General features: G+C 42.4%; 1 protein-coding gene across 1 annotated transcript in view; it reads left to right on the top strand.

Moving 5' to 3' along the window:
• Positions 1-18,035, top strand: part of RPRD2 (regulation of nuclear pre-mRNA domain containing 2) — a 476,068-nt gene extending 458,033 nt beyond the window's left edge. Inside the window, exon 12 of the transcript XR_015302626.1 lies at positions 16,908-18,035. The gene's annotated coding sequence lies outside the window, so the exon portion shown is untranslated. The remainder of the gene's footprint in view (positions 1-16,907) is intronic.
• Positions 18,036-21,489: the final 3,454 nt, after the last annotated feature.

Below are 21,489 nucleotides of genomic sequence, written 5' to 3'. Positions count from 1 at the left end.
TTCACCGACAACACCACCGCCATGTGGTACTGCAACAAACAGGGCAGTGGCTGGAACATCAGGGCGTGACTCTGGTGGTTCAACACCTGGCAGGTTCTCTGAATGCCAGGGCGGACGAACTCAGCCGCCGGTGCATGATGGATCACGAATGGCGTCTGAACTCGGACGTGGCGCAAGGTCTCTTTCGACAGTGGGGAGAGCCTTGGTTAGATCTATTCGCCACAGAAGAGAACGCGCAATGTCAGCAGTTCTGCGCGTTGGAGTTTCCAAGGCGGCACTCGCTCGGAGACGCTTTTCGTCGCGAGTGGAGCTGCGGCCTGTTGTACGCCTTTCCGCCTATACCACTTCTGCCCAGAGTGCTGAAGAAGATCAGGCGCGACCGGGCCCAAGTTATCCTTGTGGCTCCGGACTGGGCTCGAAGATACTGGTATCCCGAGCTACTCAGCATGTCAGTCGATCCCCCGATTCGTCTGCCTCTTCGGGAGGACCTTCTGTCGCAGCAGCAGGGGACGGTCCTGCACCCGAACCTGTCCAGTCTCCTCCTACAAGCTTGGAGATTGAGCGGCGGCAGTTGAGGCCATTTGACTTGCCTCCCGAAGTCTGTGACATCATTCTGGCAGCCAGGCGCCCCTCCACAAAGTCGGTATACGCCTGCCGGTGGAATAGATTTGTGGCATGGTGCGCAGCAAAGGCTGTGGATCCCCTCTCTGCACCCCTTTCGGAAGTGCTGCTCTTTCTTCTTTCCCTTGCCCAGCAGGGCTCTGCTCTGGGCACTCTTAAAGGGTACCTTTCTGCTCTTTCAGCCTTCTTGAGGCTACCAGATCAGCCTTCTTTGTTCAAGTCCCCTATAGTGAGTAGATTTCTGAAGGGCATCACGCACATGTTCCCTCCTGTTCCCTTCGTGATGCCCCAGTGGGACTTGAATCTTGTTCTCACCTATCTGATGTGTGCTCCCTTTGAGCCCCTTCATAACTGTCCTCTTCGTCTCCTTACGCTGAAGACGGCCTTTCTGGTTGCCATCACCTCTGCCAGGAGGGTGAGTGAGCTCCAGGCTCTTTCTTCTTCTCCGCCTTTCCTATCTGTTCATCCTGATAAGGTGGTGTTGCGTACACGACCTTCCTTTCTGCCCAAGGTTGTCACGGCCTTCCACATCGGGCAGTCCATCACCTTGCCCACCTTCTTTCCGCCTCCGCATCCCTCGAAAGAGGAGGAGAGGCTCCACCGTCTAGATCCAAAACGTGCGCTCTCCTACTACCTAGACCGCACACGCCAATTCCGGGTGGATGACCAACTCTTTGTTGGTTACGTGGGCGCGAAGAAGGGAAAGGCTGTACACAAGAGGACCATCTCCAGGTGGATCATCTTGTGCATCCAAGCATGCTACTCCATGGCGAGGAAGGAGCCCCCGGCTGGATTGCGGGCTCACTCCACTCGGGCCACGGCAACGACAACTGCCCTGGGCCGCGGTGTCCCCCTGCAGGACATCTTTCAGGCAGCCACGTGGGCCTCGCTGCACACGTTCGTAAGACACTACTGCCTGGACAGTCAAGTCCGGAGGGATGGCTTCTTTGGCCGTTCCGTCCTCCAGGACTTTCTGGTGTGATATTGGTTCGCAGACCCACCACCGGGGTTGGTATTGCTGGGGTATCTATTCTAAGGTAAGGAATCTATCACTAACGTGTCTCTTTCAGATGCACAAGTTACTACTTGTGTAACGATATATCTGTAAGAGACATTAGTTAGTGATAGATTCCTTACCGCCCTCCCATCCTCCCCGTTCTGCGAACCGATATTTAGGGTTAAGGTCATCCCCTTTCAGGGCCCTAGTTTCAATGGCACCAGTGTTAGTTCTATCATGGCTCTGCGTATCTGGCGCGGAAAAGCTGTGTTATCAGAACTGACGTCAGCGCGCATGGGCGCCGTCTATATACTCCAATGACGTCATCCCGGCGCTCACGACGCCGACGACGGACGCGGAGCCGCAGACGACGCCTACCAGCGCGCAGGGGTATTGCTACGCAAAAATTTCCGGATCCAGTCTGACGCCTGGGGATATTCTAAGGTAAGGAATCTATCACTAACTAATGTCTCTTACAGATATATCGTTACACAAGTAGTAACTTGTGCGTTAGATACTTTTTTGGAGCCGTGTGGTGTTTGAGGCTTTATAATTGGGTCTTTACCACTAGGAGTTGGTAAAGGCGCAGGAACTTTTTCCCCCCTTTGAGCCTGATGGAGCGGTGCTGCTCCTGGTTTTTCAGATATAACTTTGGTTTTTGCAGTAGGGACTTTAGATAGGTTAATATCGATGTTATTCACCAAGGAGACTTCTTTGGTTTTCCCTTGTAGCTGAGTGGTCACATTTCCACTTGACTTGTTAGTCCATTTAGTGTTGATTAGGGATGTTAGTCTATCGATTTTTGACATTAAGGGCTTAATTTGAGCCGATATAGTAGCTTCAAGATCTGATTTTAAGTCTGCTACCATATTTTCGACCCAACAAGGAATACCTGAAATTGAAGTTGGAGCTGGTGACACAAGATTATGGTTCCTGGTGTTGGTTTTAGGTTTTTTCTTGGTCTTAGGTATATTCCTTGGTCCAGACGATACAGGAATGTCTCCTTCCCCTGATGCTTGAGGGCATTTGTCTTTGATGGGCTCTGGCCTTTCAATTGATTGGCAAGCTTCAAGGTCTGGAGTGGCCTCTAGGTCAACAAATGATGAATCAGACTCTAGTTGAGAGACTGATAAGTCAACTAAGTTTGGAACTGTAAGTGGACCAACAATAGGTTGAGGCAATGGAAGGGAACGATTAGATACAGTTTGCTGGGGAGGTGAGCTTACAGTTGATAACAGGCCCAAAGCCGAGCGTTTAGCGTTCATAAGGTCCAAGGATACTCTTCGTTCCAGTAAAGAGATACTGTGATCGATTGTCTCATTTACCCGGGATATAAATTGGTCTATAGGCCCAGTTATTTGGGCTACGGCCATCGCTGTTTTAGTTTTACCGGGCATGACGGACATGTGTGGAAGCTTAGAAGTTGAATATTGGGACGGTGTGAAGAGCCAAGAGAGGTGGCCCGGTCCGGTCACTGCCGGGCACTAACGGGCAACAACGGGCCCGCCCTTGGCCCGGGCTTAGCTCCGCGCTTGGCTCCGCGCGCGTTGCGCGTCACTGATCTTACTAAAGTACTCCCGGGTAGAGAGGGGGCGTGGCACTGGGAGGGGGCGCGGCTCACCCGGGAAGAGGACACAGCTGAGTATTTTGGAGGCTGGTCCTCGCAGTCCCGGGGCTGCGCCTCTCGCCTCCTCTGCGGCCTCGCGCTGGAAACTCCTTTCACCGGCAGGAATCACAAGAGTGGAACAGGTAACAGCTACTCCAGTAGCACGAGCAGGGTTATGGCAAACAAACTCCTCTAAGCGAGCGGCTCCCGCGAAGCGGGGGCCGCGAGGAGTAAAGAGCACTTCGGTGGGGGCGGGCACTGGGAGGGGGCGCGGCTCACCCGGGAAGAGGACACAGCTGAGGATTTTGGAGGCTGGTCCTCGCAGTCCAGGGGCCGCGCCTCTCGCCTCCTCTGCGGCCTCGTGCTGGAAACTCCTTTCACCGGCAGGAATCACAAGAGTGGAACAGGTAACAGCTACTCCAGTAGCACGAGCAGGGTTATGGCAAACAAACTCCTCTAAGCGAGCGGCACCTCCAAATGTTCTAAGGGCTTTTCGGTGAAATTCGGAATTAATTGTCCTTTTTTTCTAGACAAGAACCTTTTATTTGTTGAACTGAAGGGACATTTCCTGAGCAAAAATGCATATACAGATGAACATTCTTTCATTGATTGTTCATTTATTGCCATTGGCGTGGGACGTATTTTTTTATTCTCCATTTATTACCATTGGTGTGGGTAGTATTTCTTTATTGTTATATCCCTGGACCAGTTTTTTCTCCTCTATTGAACAGTTTGTAAAACATAACTTTGGCTTTTTGCATATACATATTCCCACTAGGACTGGGCTCTCAGTGTGGGTTGAAGTTAGTATGTACTGGCTCAGTTAATGCAAACACCAGTTAAAGCAATGGCTTCCTGCAACCTTAGCCATGTTACTTTGAAGAATACCTGCATAGCATTACATAAAGACTGTGCTATCCTTTGAATGCGCCATTGTCCATCTAAGGTTTTGACTGTTTTTATTATTTAATAGATTGGTTTGCCTGTGACAGGTCAGAGGAACAGTTTAAACCTTTAATATCTAGACATGACATTGCACAAAGTTTGAAAAGATCTTTCTTAAGCCCCCCACCCCCCTGGTGCTTGTCAGAGTATCACGTACCATTCAATTTGAAGACCTTTGTCATTTGAAGACTGTCTGAACTCCACCTGCATTCCATTTGACAGTTCATTGCTAATGGAATTCAATCTACTTTACCCCTCTTTAAACAGTGGTTCCCATAGCCTTGAGACAGAACAAGATCTTTGCTTTCGAACCATGTGCCTTGCATCTGTCATCACTTAAGTTATCTGGACATCTAAGTAGCCTGTGTTTATTTAGCAATGGCTACAGAAGTGAGACCCATCTTTATTGGAGACGTGTTCTTTAAGTGCTTCCTTTCTAGCGGGCATTTATATGGCTTCTGAAGTTTATTGGTGTCTATATTAGCCATTTCTACATCTGTGCTGTGTAACAAATTATCCAGTAACTTGTGTGGTTGAGAAACCGTTTAGTGGCCTACAACCTGCTTGTGGTTCTCTTCATTGTCGGCTGAGTTTTGGGGTGAAGATCATGTCCAAGCAGGTTAAAAATCTGCCCCGAAAGTGTACTTCAGTGCCTGCTGTATAAGCGTCTTCTTTAAAAGATCTTGTACATTTGTATGGAGCTTTCCTCGTCTGATTTGCTTTTTTTTTTGTACTTCTATTTGTTTCGCCTTCTCCCTTGGATCTTGCTTTCTGAACTGTTCCTATACATCAAAACTCTAACTGTTAAAATCTGTATTTGTAAAGCGCAAACTACTCACCCTTACTGGCCTCAAGTCGCTGGGGTCCATCGTGGAAATTAAGTGAGCTGTTGCCAAGAGTCACATGGTGCTGAGCTGAGCTGCAGCCGGGGATTGAACCGTGAACCCTGTGCTCTGAAGTCAGATGCCCTGACCTCTGCACCACACCTCTCCACCCTGTGAACTTGTTCAACCAAATTATATTTTCCTGATGGCTGTAATTCACCAAAAAGTACTAGTGGGGCTAATTTCAGCAGAGCGATTTCAAGCATGTTGTGCCTTGCATCATTCAGGTTTTCCACAGTTATGGTATTATGTTACATCCATTTATATAGCGCTGCGTATACCCGAGGGTGTCTTGGCACGAATAGTAGGCAAAGTAACTGAACATACTGTGAGGGGAAGATTACAGGTTGAAAAGCCAGGTCTTGAGTAGTTTTCTAAGCTTAATCACTCCTACAGGGAAGCTACTACCTCACCATCTGCCTTTCTTAAACCTGGATGGGGTAACATTATATGAACCCAAAGATCTGAGGTTCCAATTATCAACGAACTGATTTATAAAAGTGCAACATATTCTAAAATAAGACTACCAGGATTGTTCAATGCAGCTGGAGAATATTTCATATCAAAACAATTAATGAGAATAAGCACAAACCTAAAAATACAAGTCGGGATATCCATTTAATTCTGTGTATTATTCACACAATTAAATTAATTCACATTGGAATTTTTCCATTGTAGCCCAATTGCATTTCAGAGCGTTCAGTCTCTTGAATGACCACATAAAAAAAGAACATGTCTGTGAGCACGAACTGCAGTTTATCCATTGAAAGGATTTAGCTGCGGTTTGTTCTTGCAGTGATCATGCCATTCTACAACTTAGAGATTTTTAAATTGTCATCAGTTTCTCTGAAGAAGGATCTGCCCTCAGCTAAGTCCCAGTAAGTGCCAGATGCTCTCTCAACTTCACCTAGTCCTGATGAAGACCGTGGGATTTATCCAATGTGGTTGAAAGGTCAGCATAAAACAAGTGAACTATTGAGTTCCAAGCCATTATTAAATGATTTAAAATATATTTTGGGTCCTTTGTATAGCCCCTTATCACCACTTTTCTATGTTTCTATATTTGTTGTTGCTGCAATTCATTACTTTGAGTCACCACGCCTGACGTGATTTGGATTGGAGACCATGTTACAGTTACTTGACCATACAGTCTATCTTGCATTTTTTTTCACCAAAAGTAATGTATGTTTGTAATTGAAGCCCACTGGCAGTCATTCTGTTGTGAACGTATTACATTAATTGTATGCTGGATGCACAAAAATGTACTAAGAATCATAACTCCTATCCTTCATTTTTATTTGCCTTTGAGCTCGTTCTCCTGAAACCTTGTTTTAGTTATATGACAACATTTCAGTACCTTATGAGAGAGGTTATTGTGAGGACAGGTCTCTTGGAATTATTTACATTTGGAATGGTAAGTAAGTTGGCCTCAAAAACCCTTAGTTTCACTAAAGGAAATGTATATTAAACATCTACATCCTCCCCCAGTCACCTATGAGTGAACGAACTGCTAATTATTGCATCCAGCATCTATTTACCTGTGCCAGGCTGATAGCAGTTTGAAAATATCTTAACTTTTGATACCAGCCATTCCAAGAAGTCAGTCAGAGCCATTGATGGCAAGAAGAACTTCGTCTCAGTAGAGACAAATCACAGTTCCAACTGCGATAAGGAGCCAAGAACTAAGCTGGGTAGAACAATACCAAGAAACATATTCCCATTCGGCACAGTGAAAGTGAAATATAAGAAGCATTGAACTACAGACACTGTAATCCCACAATATTACCATTGATGGATTAAGACTATGTAAAATGGAGTGACCCTCTTCTATTTAACAATTTTCTGATGAAGATCTCAACAGAACTGTTCATCACTGCATATTTGAGACATAACATGGAAACAATTTGGATGCTGGGCAGTTTAAAATTTTTATTTTTACTTTCAAGAACCTAATATCTAACACAAGTGTAGATATGAGCAAGGAAAAATTAACTTTTTGTAAGATTTGTAACTCCTTTACCATCAGTAGGATTGATGTATCCGGATTCTAGTGGAATGTAGTCTGAACTATCTTTTTTTTGATTCTCTGAATGTCAAGCAACACATTCTATTCAAAAGTTACATATATATGTTTTCCAAAAGAAATTAATCTAGTACACGTAAATAGGTGTTAGATTCAGTAATTTGATCTTATAATGGAATAATGGGTGAAATAAGTATATGTATTAAATGCCTGTCCTCCAGTGACGCTTTAGAGGCTGCATGGTTTACTTTTAATTTCAGTGAAAGGAAATACAGTGGAGGGCCATGCTGTGAAACGTATGGACTTTGTGAGAATGCAGTCTTGAGACACCTTATGTGTTGAAGTAAAAACGGTCTTGCAAGCACCTCAGGACAAATTGATTATTAGTCACCCATGTCTCTCCGAGTGTCAAAAAAATTAAGCCTGTCTGGTATTAGAAAACACATTTTGTCTTCAGAAAACACTTTTCAGTTGTATTTAATCTCCAGGTTTCAAGCCACTTATACATGGCTCTTGGCAGTCATCATGAGCTGAATATTTTGGTAGTGGTCACTTCAGAATTATCTCAGCTGTATAAGATCTATACCCGATGATTACCAAAGTCAGCATAAAAAAGCTATCCATGCTGATGCTGCCGTTGGTAAAGGTAGTGACAACAGCCCAAAATGTTCAAAAACTGTAACATCCCTGCTATGGTGTTTGACTACCATTGATGGAGATGGTCATAGTTCTTGAAGCACATGGAACCATGCCATGAGTTTAGGAAATGTGCTCTGGACGTAGGTTGTATTTTATAATATCGTACCAGTCATGCATTATCATGGCTTTCCGTGGTACAGATATTAGATTAAAATGGGATTGTGTGTAATTTAAAAAGCGAAGGTGGCGATGCTAAACCCACATTAAGTTTATATCCGATCACTTAGCACACCTTTAACTAAAAGTTCCAGGAATCCTGTATCTGGTGTTTGACTTCAAATGGTGATGGACTTGACTTTGCAATAGAGAAGTGCAGAACAATCAGATTTGTGCATGTCCGCACAGGCTGATGCCTACATGGGAACAACAAAATACTGATTTTGATCAAATCTCATAAAGCACTCCAGCAATCTGACATTTACTTCCTCATCGCTTGGCATTAACCTGGACTTTATAGTAAGGATTAAGAAAGTGATTGAGCTGAACTTTTCTCATGAATGTCCAGCCACTCTCAGTGCGATATTCGTGTGTACAATTGTGTTCAATCACATTTTCTAGTTATTTCTAAATTTTCCAAATCTGCACTTGCCATTACAAATCTCTCTAGGTGATGACAACTAATAAGTCTTCGGAAGTCATCTTGGCTAGGCAGGAACAGCATTCAGAAATTGATTTAAAGACTGAGCAGTTCAGTTGCATATCTACTTTTTGGAGTTACCACACGTATGGCAAACAGGACTATTCGGCATTTATTTAGCAAGAAATAGGATCTCAAAAAAAGTATCATGTCTGTGCAATCCTAAGTATAGGATGATAAACTTGTTTTAGAATGGGTATAATTCAAGATAGTGATCTCCAAGATTTATACCATAATAAACAGACTGTAGAGGTTACAGGCACAAACGGTTTCAATTCTGATTGAAAGGGGGACTTGGTTCTGTTTCACATTTGTAGCAATTTTGGGTGCTGAAGGAGTCTTTAGAGCTGAAATGAAGCACCTCGGTGCTCTAGGTGTTAGCTCGAGGGTGCGATGCAGGTAGTTGGTTTGTCCAGAACATCTGGCTGGTTTTTGAAATGATAAAAGAATTCTAACATGTATCAATGCTGGTAATCTAGACTAGTCTAATGCACTTCCTATGTTAACCTCACAGATGACCAAATGTGCTGATGGTCGTGTGTACTTTATTAGTGTGCGTCTCGGATGAAATGTGGAAAGCATTTGTTTGAGTTACATTATTTTCTTAGACACCATGGCTAAAAAAAGCATTTTTTCACATTTTGTAACTAAACAAAATATTTAGAAGCAACCTTCTCTTTTAGATTCTTTGCAGTTAGGTGAATGGAAAATATTGGAGCCTTCCATTACCAAAGCAAGATGAATGACCAGCCTTGAAAATAGTGTTGTAGTTATTTTGGCCAGTAGATCCGTAAAGGGAAGACTATAACAGTACTGAGCACAGAAAAATTGTATAGGTGTTCTGACCTAAAGGTTCGCAGGTAATCTTTCTACATTTGGAAGATGTGTTCCAAGTTAATGACCCGCAGCTTCTGCACCCCATTCCTTTTGGAAATGGGATGATTTCATATGGGGTCAGACGATTTTGTGGCTTTTTAGCCTTGCTTTTTTGGGGGTACTGAATTTACAATATATATATGTACTACTCGATTTCAATCTAGGTTCTACGGTTAACTCAATGCCTGTGTATATCCTTTGTGCCACTGTAGGGTATCACTTGAACTGAGAACCTTGGATATTAATTTGCAAAGCCACAATATGATAATCATTCCACTCGTCCATGCTAAATTAAGAGTGAACTAACGTGTTGTCATGTAGATATTTTAGTCAGACTAGATAGAGGAACCCAGTTTAACAGGAAATTGAGCATCCTACTGTGGTATGGAGGAATCTGATGTTGGGATGGCTAATATAGCAAGTGTTGCCAAGTCTTTTCTTGCGCCCTGTATAAACCACTTGAACCCTGATGAAGAAATGTCCTGAACAAAATAGAATTCTTGAAAAACAAATTGGACATTGAAAAATAGTTACACTAATCAAGAAGAAGACCACAGCATGAGTCATATAGTTTATGACCAAATATTTGTTCCATGCCTGGATATTTTCTTCAGATCTTCAGCACAGCGGTGGAGATTCCACACATTCTGGTTCTTTGCAGAAAGTGATGTGGAGAAATACAGGTGGGCTTGAGATTCACCTTACTGTATTAGAGAAACATATTTGCAAGTCAGATCCTGGCTGTGTAGGAAGCTATGTGACTGATGTATTTCAAGGCATTCGTGGTCTACACTAATGTCTTATTGTAGGCTGCATTACTGTGAAGTTGGCAAACTCAATTTCAATTCCTTCAGGTGTTTGGAGACCTCCTGCAATGTTTTCTTTTCCCGGCTCATGTTACTTCTACCGAGTTGACGTCTTAATGGATTTTTAGACTTTGACCCTACAATTGCATACAAGTTACTGGAGGTAGTGTTTTGTGGTACATGTTCAGGAAGCCCTTAGGCCATGTATGGAATAAAAGTTCACATAACAAGGATGTTTAGTTCATGGCTATTCTATGTACAGTCCAGATTTTAAAAATATAGTGGGTAAAAAAATTCAGATGTTGGATTGCAGCCACCACGTCCGGTTTATCTGTATTGTTGTCGAACAGCACAGAGCTGTTCCTTTTTCCCGTTGTTTTGTTTACCCATACTAAAGTATTCTTCCAATATTTTGACCGTGTTTTGCTCACCAACGGAATCTGTTTATCCCTTTGTAAGCCTGTATAGGGAAGTTGAAATTGAGGGAGGTTGAAATAAGACACGCCTGCCACAGACTGTTTTTCCTCGCATCTACTTTTATTGTAGGCAAAGTAATTCTGAAGTACACTGGCTTTGCTACCATTGCCTAGATTAACAAGGAGGGAATGGGAAACCTATCTGAATTTTCACAAATAGGCTCCCAGTGCACCGTTTTACTTCCCTTTCCAATCATCAGTGGAAGTGGTTGGAAGCATTACTTTAGAAACCCAGGAGACAATCACCAGTATTTGATCGTCTACCATACGATATCCAACTACAAAGAAGAACGATAACCACTTTTGTTGAACATCCCCACTACTATTTAAAGGAAAGAAAAATAGGATTTTCTCTTCGGCTGAACAGAAATCCCTCCATATCAGACTTGGAAAATACGGACCCTTTGAACTTCTTGTTCATTTGAAATCTTCTTGACCCCAGCTTGTTTGTTCCCCTCCATGGCTGTATCTGCCCGCCCTGACGAAGGTGCTTTACACCGAAACGCGCGTCGGCGCTTCTTCTAAGAACTGCAGCATTTGAGTCCCTGTGGACAACAATTTACCACCCAAATCTGCCTTCTTACCCATGCACGCCCGTCCATGCAACTATAATTCCATTCTTTAGTTCCAGGCTATGCTATTTACATCTAAATGAATTGTTTGAATGTGGTTGAGTTTGAATGATCCCTTGTAGGTATGAGTGTTTGCTGAGTCCCTAGAATTGCCCTGGAGTGAGTGGAACATTGAAACTGTATGAGTATGTCTTGTTGTTTACGATACAAAAAAAATAGCACTGATCGCATCCTTTGAATCTGATTATGTATTTATTGAATGTTTTTTTAGAAATGTCAGACTGTCCAAAAATAAATAAAAATATATATTTTCTATAAAAAGCATTGACTGATTCACACTTGTTGGATGTCACTGGCTCTGATGTTCTGTTAAGTCTGCTCCCCATACAACAGTTGTGGATCCTTTAGAGGACCCTTAGGTATTTATTCTGGCAGGGTGTTGCTCTTTCTACTCGCTTTAGTTAATGGTGCCTCAATGATTTGGTGGTATTGGTTGTATTTCTACAAATGATCTTTGGAATATGGAGATTGGGTGTAGATCAAGAAAATGCTCTCCCTCAAAGATCAGCATCTACTTTGGGCCTTTTGCATAGTAGAGACTTGTTCACAAAATAACGTCATTTAGGTATGAGTAAATTTTGTGGTAAATAGTAAGTCATCTTTTATTTTGAAATAGTTATTGCCTTTCCCTCTATTTCTTCTGGACAAATCTTCCTGCACACTTCTAGGGGCTTTCACTTGAGGAGGCATTGATCCGTTTGGAATTGTGACCAGTATTTCAACACTATGATCAAATATTTGGTGTCGCCGTTAGTGCTACAGTGAGAACCTCTTGTGAGCATTTGCAGCAAGACATTAAAGAAGTGAATCCACACGAGAGGCTAGGGCACTGTGTCCAAAATAAAGCATCTGTCTTTCAAGTCGGATTTCCAGTTGCTTGCACCACACCAAATAGGTTTCTAGCATTAGGCCACGCATAATACACTTGTAAGTTCCAAATGAGCTGTTTCCAAAACTCGACAACATGCATTCCAAAAAATATTTCTTTGAAGAGTGCAAAGCAGTCAATTATTAATAATGTAAACACATGACTTGTTCATTCTTAGTTTGATCTTGTGAGCGCGAAGAACTCGAAGTGGACTAGTATGCTCACAATGTTACTACGGTGTGAGAGGCAGCATTTGAAAACAATGCACCTACATATCTTTGAGTAGAATTTTTCGGTTGCTAATACGTCAGCTGCTTGGTTCAGAACTATTCTAGCAGCAGTACCGTCGATTTGCAACAGACCACAGCTACCTTATTTATGTAATAAAGTTTATAAAAGTTACTTGTTTCAAAAATGGATCTTCTTTAAATTGGTTGATTTTACTCTAAAGGTGATAAATGTATGAATTGTTTGTGATAGATTCACAAAGGTTCAGCATCTATCTTAGTTGATGTGCCACTTTTGGCCCTTCTTAGTGTTAAAGCTGTACTACTGCGGGGAAAGGGCTCTTTTAAACTGTTGGGATTGTTAGGCAAGTATGAAAGAATGTGCTTCATTTTTGGTTGAGATTGGCACTTGGCAAGGCATTTCCAATGTGATACCTCCGGCAGTTAAAAGGAAAAATTAGATGAAGAAAGTATCAGATCTGAAACAATGAGAGATGCTGTAATACCAAACTGATTGCGAAAGAAAAATGTTCTGCTACCAAAAAAAAAAGATATTTCCTTCGGGTTCTGAGAATTCATTATTTTATGTCTGTTATGCATTTTGCTGTGTGCCATTTTTGCATGACACATGGTTGGCAGCAAACTAAAAAGCATGTGAGATAATGCTACGGAAAGGTGTGACTGCTCCTGATTCCCGAAGCTTAGAAGAGAAAACTTTAAACTAAATAACCGCATTGTTCTGGATACTCCACCTAATCGCAAAGGGTTTTCCTTCCTTAACTTTTATTGATTTCAGAGAAAATACAGGCAGTCGATTTGCAAATCCTCAAATAAGACTGCTTCTTTCAAAAACTGAAAATATTGGAAATATCATCTATACACTTCAATTCAGCGTTCTGCAGTGCTTTTTCTCAGAAATGATAGCCTCCATGTACAGATGGACACCAGTCCAAGACCACCTTTTAAAATATGGCGGTCGCACTGGTGAACCAAAGCTAGCAAACAAAGTTATAATCTGTAAATATTTCCACATACCAGGATTAATAACCAATCAGAACTTTTAGAAGCGCTAGATGACACCTTGATCTGTCGGGCATTTTAAGGCGCGGCAGAGTATTTTTAAATGTTTCCTTGCTCCACGACTCAACGGAACATGTCAAGTATAAATCTGCATGTTATATTTGGTTATTTTGGCTTTAGATGAGGCTTCCCACTATAGTATGTACTTGAGTTGGCTGCCCTTGATGCCATCTTATTTTACATTGCCTTAGTCAATTTTGCATATCCCTGATAGCCAACAGGTACTACCATGTAAGGCTCTGGAGGATTTACCTGTGTTCCCTGAAGTTGGAAGAGAACCTCTTCCTGTAGCATTGTCTTGGCAGCGCACATGGTTGAGCAAGTTAACACTGCAAATATCTTTAATTTGGCAAACCTATATGATTGAAAGGGGTGGTGGGAAATGCTCAAAAGGACTCTACTGTGTTGAAAAAAGAGTAGACCCCACACACACTCTCTTCAGGACTTTCAGGCCCTTGAATACGGCGAGAAGGCTTCAAGTTGGAAGCCTATTCTTGGGGTTAATCTGAATGTCCGCATACGTGTGAATGGGCCTTTCTAAGTAAAGTAAAATATAAAATGTGCTCCCAACCAAAAAGGATACTGAGCAACATAAGTAGATTCATCATTGGGCAAAACCGTTAAAACCAGTTTGGGTCTATGGCCTGTCCCATGGCTGGGACCTTTGCCTCCAAGTCTTTGTTTCCTGTGTGCCTCTGACATATACTCTTGAGGACCTGTCTGCACAAGCTCAAAACTTAAGTTCTGCATCACTAACTGATTTACCAGTACCTATCCACACAGAAGGGAGAAGCAATCGGGAGAACAAAACTGAAAAGTGAGAGAGAAGATCAAGCGGACAGGCTAGTGTAGTTGAAACGGCACGCAGAAGCAAAAGAGAAAATAAAAGCAAAAGAGATTAAAATAAACTTGCGGAAATACTGAACTATTACAGGGACATTACAAGGGGGTGATGAAAGAAAAGTGCCACACATGAAAAAAGCAGACGACACAAATATTGAGAGATGCTCGGGGTTGGAGAATGCAGAACTAAATTATTTAGGACTATAAAAGCGGAATGGAAAGTAGTTGAATGAACAGACCTAAACAACACAAATGAAAGAAGAAAGGAGAGACTGCTGATGAAAATAAACTAGAACTTTCAGAGAGCAGCTGGGATTGGTAAAATAGTGAAGAAGTTAAAAAATATGAAAACTAGCAGCCAAATAAAAAGCCCAAGTAGCCAGTTAAAATGCCATGTACCATATTTTTGGGGCCTGTTACAGAGATGTAAATGTATTCTCCAGGTTACACTCTCTATATTTCTGAGAAAGGAGTTTAATGCTGGATTTCAGCGAATTACATGCAGAATAGAAACATCTGGTTTTAATCCCATTCAGAACGGTCAATCTGATATTCCATTGCTAGGATAAAGCCCCTCCTGCAGTTACCTGTATTTCTGCTGTATGTATCTTTCCAAGCCGGTCACTGACTGAGATAGTTTTAAATTCATTGTGATACTTAACAAATACATTGAATCTTACTCTCATGCACCAATATTGTTCGTAGAACCACCTCAGGCTTGATATCTGTCCCGGCGTGGCCCGGCACCTCTGTTTATCCTGCCAATGTGCCTTTTAAATCTACTGTCGAGTAGCTTGTTTGTGAGACAAACAATATCTACTGTGAAGTGAGAAACAATGGTTAGTCTGCTTTGTGATTTATGCAAGACCTAAACCCTGCCTGTATAGGGCATACAGACACTATGAATGTGTGTACTGTGGATGGCATTGTGAAACACTGGGGGCACACTCACATAGTTGTCTCAAGCTATGCGTTTCGGATGACACCCACATTGGTATTGGTGAGGAGTGTGGAACAATTAGAATGGTAAGAGAATTTAGAATAGGTATCAAGTGGTCAGGGTGGTTCCTGAAATGAGATCAGTTTTGATAGTAGCTATACGAAGACTGTGTGGTTCTGTTCTGCACACATTTGGTAACAATGCCAACTTTAGGAAACTTTGATGGCCATGTGTGATTTCAACTTCGTGGTTGGTTATGAGTTAAAGAAGGAATTAAGAGCGGGTCAAATGGGGAAGGATGACTTTATTGACTCAAATGTGTAAATAGGTTTATTCAACTATCTTGGGGGTGATCTGGATGGCATGCATTTTCGTGGCAATCGAAGAACATGTTGTGTGCAATTATTTGTCAAGTAGCCTCAAACTTTTGTGATTTCTGGTCCTTTCCTAGAATCCCGTTGATGTGCTTAAGATCCACAACACTCTGTTTAGTCTTAAGCCTTGCAGTAGTATTGAATGACCTCTACTTAGCTCTTCATAATTCGGTGATAAACTGTCGCTCTACTAAGTTTTGAAAATCAATGGTGGTGAAAACTTAGGGTTGGATGATGATGAGGGCGCATGTAATCGAGGTGTTTGCTGACCAGAAGTTATTTTTTCCCTAGAACTTTGGTTGAGTTTTGTTTTGTGGCATCTGGTCTCCTGGGATTGGGGCGGGGGGGTGGGTCTGTTGATTTGTATAATCTGGAGGGTTAAGTCGACCCAGGTCAAGAGGGGGAATATAGTTTGAGGTCCCCGAAACAAGTTGTTTTGAGTGCTTTTTTGTGGGAGAGGTGCTGATGTGGCAGGCATTAGAAAGTCTCAACAAATGAAGTGCTCATATTTTTCTGTATACTTTTCTTCCATTTCAATAAACTGGTTTAGAACCACGGTGCTTGCATTTTTACACAATTCTTAAAAATCTCCATTTGTGTTCGGGCAACATAGATAAGGGACTAGTTAACTTTGGTAGGTTCACTTTTATTCTCCTGCATGGGCTAGTATCATATGCTGTTAGCACTAGAATCATTTAAAGTGTTACTCGAATACCAACATATACAAGTTTGTGACACGCTCTTCTTAATTTCACTGCTGTAGACCTGGCATTTGGGTATAGATATCAATGTCTTGGGTATCTTTCTGTTTGATTGGCATTTCTCTGTGAGTCAAAACAAACTGTGTTAACTCTAGATTGTTGTACACACGTAAAGGGGTTCCAACCATTCACAGCATTGGATAATAGCAACAGCAATGCATTCCTACGATTGAAGTTAATTAGTAGTAATAAACGTATCTTCTAAATTTCTGTACATTTAAAACAGTTTCCCTCTTTCCACAGCCAGATCTAGATGGTCTGAGAGAGCTTTTATAGTGCCTCGTGTATCCGGTTACTATCTTTGCAATATTTTCAGTAGTTCATAAGTGGTAGTGCCTTCCTTGAAAATGTATACGTTCACTTTCTTATTGGCGAGTTACTTGTTGATCTTGTGTGGCTATCCATTATTTTCTGCCAAATGTTGCATCATCAACATGGTTGTTATTCATTTGCAGCCAGAAATTGGTGAAAATAGTAAGTTCTTGCTACATGGTAGAATAGAGTCAATAGACTAAAGCTCCAAAATCAAATTTTTTACATTCAATCTAAGAAAATTAATTAACATGGATACGGCAACTAACTACCTTTTTTTTTTTCTTTCTTCCATAACAGGTATAATTACAGGTTCGTACCAGTTTGCCACATTTGTCGCGGCACACCCTGTGCTACTTTGCATGGACATCTGAGTGTTATCCCTTTCTTGCTATCATTGTGTTGTGGCTTCTTGGATTACAGGACGTTCTACACTCGATTATTGAGCAGCTAAACAGTAGCCGTATATTTTCAATATTTTCCAGCAGGATTTGTTCCTGCCAAGTCGCCATCCCAGCAAGTTCTGCAGGACATCTACCCATGTTGAGGTCTTTTGTGGTCTATTTTGAAATGAAACTGAGGCATTGTTACACCAGTAAGGCTGGTTTCCTGGTGTGTGGATTAATACGCTGCCTGGTTGGTGGATTTCAAGGGATCAACGCTTCTCCACAGACATCTAGTCACCCATATCTCAGAACAATAAAGATTTCAGTTTATGGATTAACTGGACACTCAGCTCGGTCGGTCGCTTACAGTGATCATTAGGACTGGATGTGGATTTATGAATTATGATGGCCATGTCTGATTTATTTTGAGCTTGTTTTGGACACTTTGGCATTTCTCTGGACTAATGGCAGCGAGAAGAGAAACTACATGGTTCTCAATAAGATAGAATATATACTGTTCACAAAGTTGCCTTTGCCTCATTAAATGTATGCTAGACTATGCTTCCCTGCTGCTCCCTAATCAAATCGTAAGAAGACACAAGAAGGGCTATTACTTGTCTGCAAACACATAAGGAAGGGAACGAAAGCTTGCTGGTGTTCTGGTTTATATATGAGCACTTGCTAAATCTTTAGCTCTGTTAAATAAGGTTGGAGTATGATCATTAAGATCATTCAGTTTTTTAACTGTAAATATAGTCATTTGTTTTTTAGGAGAGTAATATATATATATGAGATATAAAGATTCAAAACTGTTTTTCTTAATATTTTCATGTTCTAAACCTGTAATGGATTTGGAAAATTACTTTGGCCCATCACTTGACTTGACCCTTTTCATGGCCATATTTTGGACAGTGTACACTGTAGGGGTGATTGAGCACCTTCTGTGGTCGCAATTGGTTGATTGATGGTGTGTTGCAGCCCTAATTTGTGATGAAAATGTGACAACACTAAAGAAATATGTTTTCATTAAATAAGCAGTTTCATATATGAACTTTTCCATTTTTGGACTGGGGTGGTGACTTACTATTTGATTATATTAATTTTCGTTCTTAATTCATCGTGTCAACACCCTGGACATTGAGTGACTGAACGCTTCTGGAAAAATACAGTGATAAAAAGACCCGGTGGAGGTACAGTCAACACGAATTGCAATATAAAAATATAGATGAGAGAGACAAGATATTCAGCTTGCACTTATCAATGGTTACATTTTATGTCCTGGATGCAGCCCATGTAAAGTATTTAAGGCAGTGCTGTTTAAGATTCTTGGTTCTCGGTTTTGTACCATGACCGCATTCCATGTCTTTGCTGTGTTTCCAAATGGGGATTGTTTAAGGGCACCAGTTTGTGAATCTGGAAAGTTCAGGCTTGATCAGATGTTGACTTCTTAAGATGATGTTTCAGTTGGAGATCCAGTTTTTCGTAATTTCTGATTTGGGCAGGACACGCTCCTGCTCCCAGAAAGGTGGGGAGGCACAGAGTTGGACGATATTCAGGTTTAATCAGGTGTTTTTTTTTATATATGATGCATATAGACTAAAATACAGATGAATATTCCCAAGAAAGCCTGCCTAGTGATGGTAGGACAGGCGTTGAGCACTGAAATCTTTTTGCATTTGAGACAAGGTGACCCTTCCTGGGGCACTCCACGTTTTAGCTTCAATAGACATCTTTTGGTTTCATTTTCGAAGAAAGAACCTGAGTCTATGAGATGTTTTGAATGGAAGCTTGAATGCTTGGTTTGTCACACGTGCAACGAGTGAAGCTGCTGAGGTTGTGATCGTTTTAGGTTTTCTTAAGTTGAGTTGCCCATTCAGAGGGAAGTCTGTGGTCTTGTAGGTGACAGAAGAAATTCAGTTTCTCTGGGTTTACCTTCAGCTTCATCTCAGCCTTCCCATTTTTAGTGCCCTCAATGGAAGAGATTAAAGTTTTGAGGTGGTTTGAGCATTTAATTTTTGTTCAGTTGGATATGATACATGGAAAGCAGATATCAAATGTTCTTAAGGCATCACCTAGTGCCTGGAAATATAAATCAAAAAGTAAAACATTTGAGGATGAAGTCTTGAATGTCATTGTAGGGAACTGTTATGGACCCCAGCTTTGGGGCTGGGCCTTTTGCCTCTGGTGTTCTCGGGTCTGTCCTACTTTGCGGATGCACCCTGGGGCAAGTACATTTATACTGCACTTGACTCTCTGGATAGAGCGAGAGAGACCCAGTCTAAGGCATCTCAGCGGTAGTAGGGGTGTCAACAATAAGAACTCAAGAGGTTAACGATGGACACCATAAGTGAATTGTCCAGCCCGGTGTATTTTCTTCTAAGAGAAAAGTATTGTAATCACACCGCAGCAATACTATACATAAGGAATATGCAGCATCACTGCAAAAGTATGCAATAGGGAGTTACAGAAACTTTCCGTTTAAGCACAGGTGGAGGCTCTCTATGGGTCGTAGATTTCCAGAAAGGTGCTCCATTTCACTAAAGGTCAGTTAGTATGCTTGACGAGGCCTTTATCTTAAGCAGGTTGCACTAATCTTAAATCAAAGTCTAGTAAAAGTCAGTTCATGACGTTTGCAGTCCATGTTCTGGCATTAGCTGAAGCAAAGCTCGTTAGAGCTCTCTAGACATGGGTGTGTAGTCTTCAGCCACAGAGGGCGAGCACTAAGGGTTTGGGGCCTTGTTCAGACCTCACTGCCTCCTTTGCACATTGAGCAGATGGAATCTACAGCTTTATGGGTTAAGATGCTCCTATTGGATTGGTCCAGAACTCATATCTGTTTTATTCCTTTCTCCTATCTGGGGTGTTTGGTCGTAGTCCTTTGGGTGCAACAAAAGGGAAGTCGGCACAGGTCTTCTGATCATCCTCTGTGGTGGTTGCTGAAGGCAGGGAATCTTTTTGTTGTTTTGGGCAGAAATAGAGGTAGGAGACACTCGGGCACACTCTTACACAAAAAGGAATAGGATGAAAGAAAAACCTCTTGTGAATAAATGCAGCGCAACCAAAACAGCAAAATTGGTTAAAAGTGCTGTTACCCACTAATAGTGGCATGCTTCCTCATTGGGCTTGCTAACAACATCCCTACATAGACCATCGCCTGGGATGGAGCATAAGGGAGGGAAAGACAATACAAACATAAAAGTCTGAGGGATCAGAATGTGCAGAAACTCAATTGAGTGTGTTGAAAACTGGCTCAGGAATATCCTCAACAACTTTTATTTATGGATTTCCTGGTCAGTATTAAAGATACTGTACAGGACGGTGATGATGGGGAACATTATTATCCCTGCATCCCTCCTATCTGCATAGTTCTCAACATGTTTCAGTCATTATCTGTTGCCCATAAGGGTCAATCAGCCTTTTTCTGATGGATACATCTGCCTTTGGATTCCTCACCTTTTAAATTTCACCTTGTGCAGCATTCCACAGAAACTTTTTCATAGCTCTCCCACTTTGATGAGGATGTTACAATGGTACGGCTCCGCTCGTGACTCCGCATGATGTCATCAGAGCCATAAGAAGACCTCGTCGGCCTGCTGACAGTTCAATTTTTTTCCGTGTAACGGTTTTTATAGGGCTCTCCATTTCTTTGTGGTTAACATTGTTACATTTGTCTTTAATAGTACCTGCCCAGAAAAAGTTTGGTTTTAAACCTTGTAGGGAATGTCGGGAACATATGTCCATCACAGATCCCCATTAGGATTGCCTTTGCTGCTTGTCGTCTGACCATGACGTCGAGGAATGCTTTAAGTGGTGCAGTATGAGCCCGAAGGCTCTCAAAGAGAGGGTAGGGCAACTGTTCATGGCCTGGGCGAAGAAGCAGAAGAGGACGAAGTTGTAGTCACCGACTCAACACAACTCGAAGTCATCGAGGAAAAATAAGAAGCGGCGTCATGGTTCCATGCGTCACTCTGCCGAAGTCGGGGTTCCCAGCCCTATGCTGTCACAGGGAGGATGACATCTCCCCTTCTCCTTCAGTGCAGGTGACTCCGGTGCATTCTCCAGCTCCGAGGGACTCCCTGGCACCCAAGGAAGCGACTCCTTTGCCTCCGACCACTCCGCCCCAGGCGTCTCTGGCGCCGCAGCCAGAACCAGACTCCCGACTTCAGAGAGTTCCAGACCAGTCTGTTCCATACCCACCTTTTCCAGCTCTAGGTACGGATCCTTTGCATTTTTTAAATGCAATATATGCAAATTTACTAGGGCGGTTAACCTTTCCGGTGCGCCTGGTGGCCCCGTGGGACTGCTTTCTTTCAACATGGGTGCACCCCATCATTATGCCCAGGCACCCTGTATGCCTTTCATGCCAGTGACTCTGCCTTGGCCTCTCCTGACACCGAGGTTCTCGACGCCGATTCCGTCCCAGAAGGGAAGGATGGACTATTCTCAGGCGCCGTCGGGCTCTGGTCCGGTGCCGTCTCGACTCTGTGTGGCACCTC

This window comes from Lissotriton vulgaris, chromosome 12, assembly GCF_964263255.1.
Source record: "Lissotriton vulgaris chromosome 12, aLisVul1.2, whole genome shotgun sequence".
NCBI classification, from domain to species: domain Eukaryota; kingdom Metazoa; phylum Chordata; class Amphibia; order Caudata; family Salamandridae; genus Lissotriton; species Lissotriton vulgaris.
This window is presented reverse-complemented; position numbering and strand designations above follow the sequence as displayed.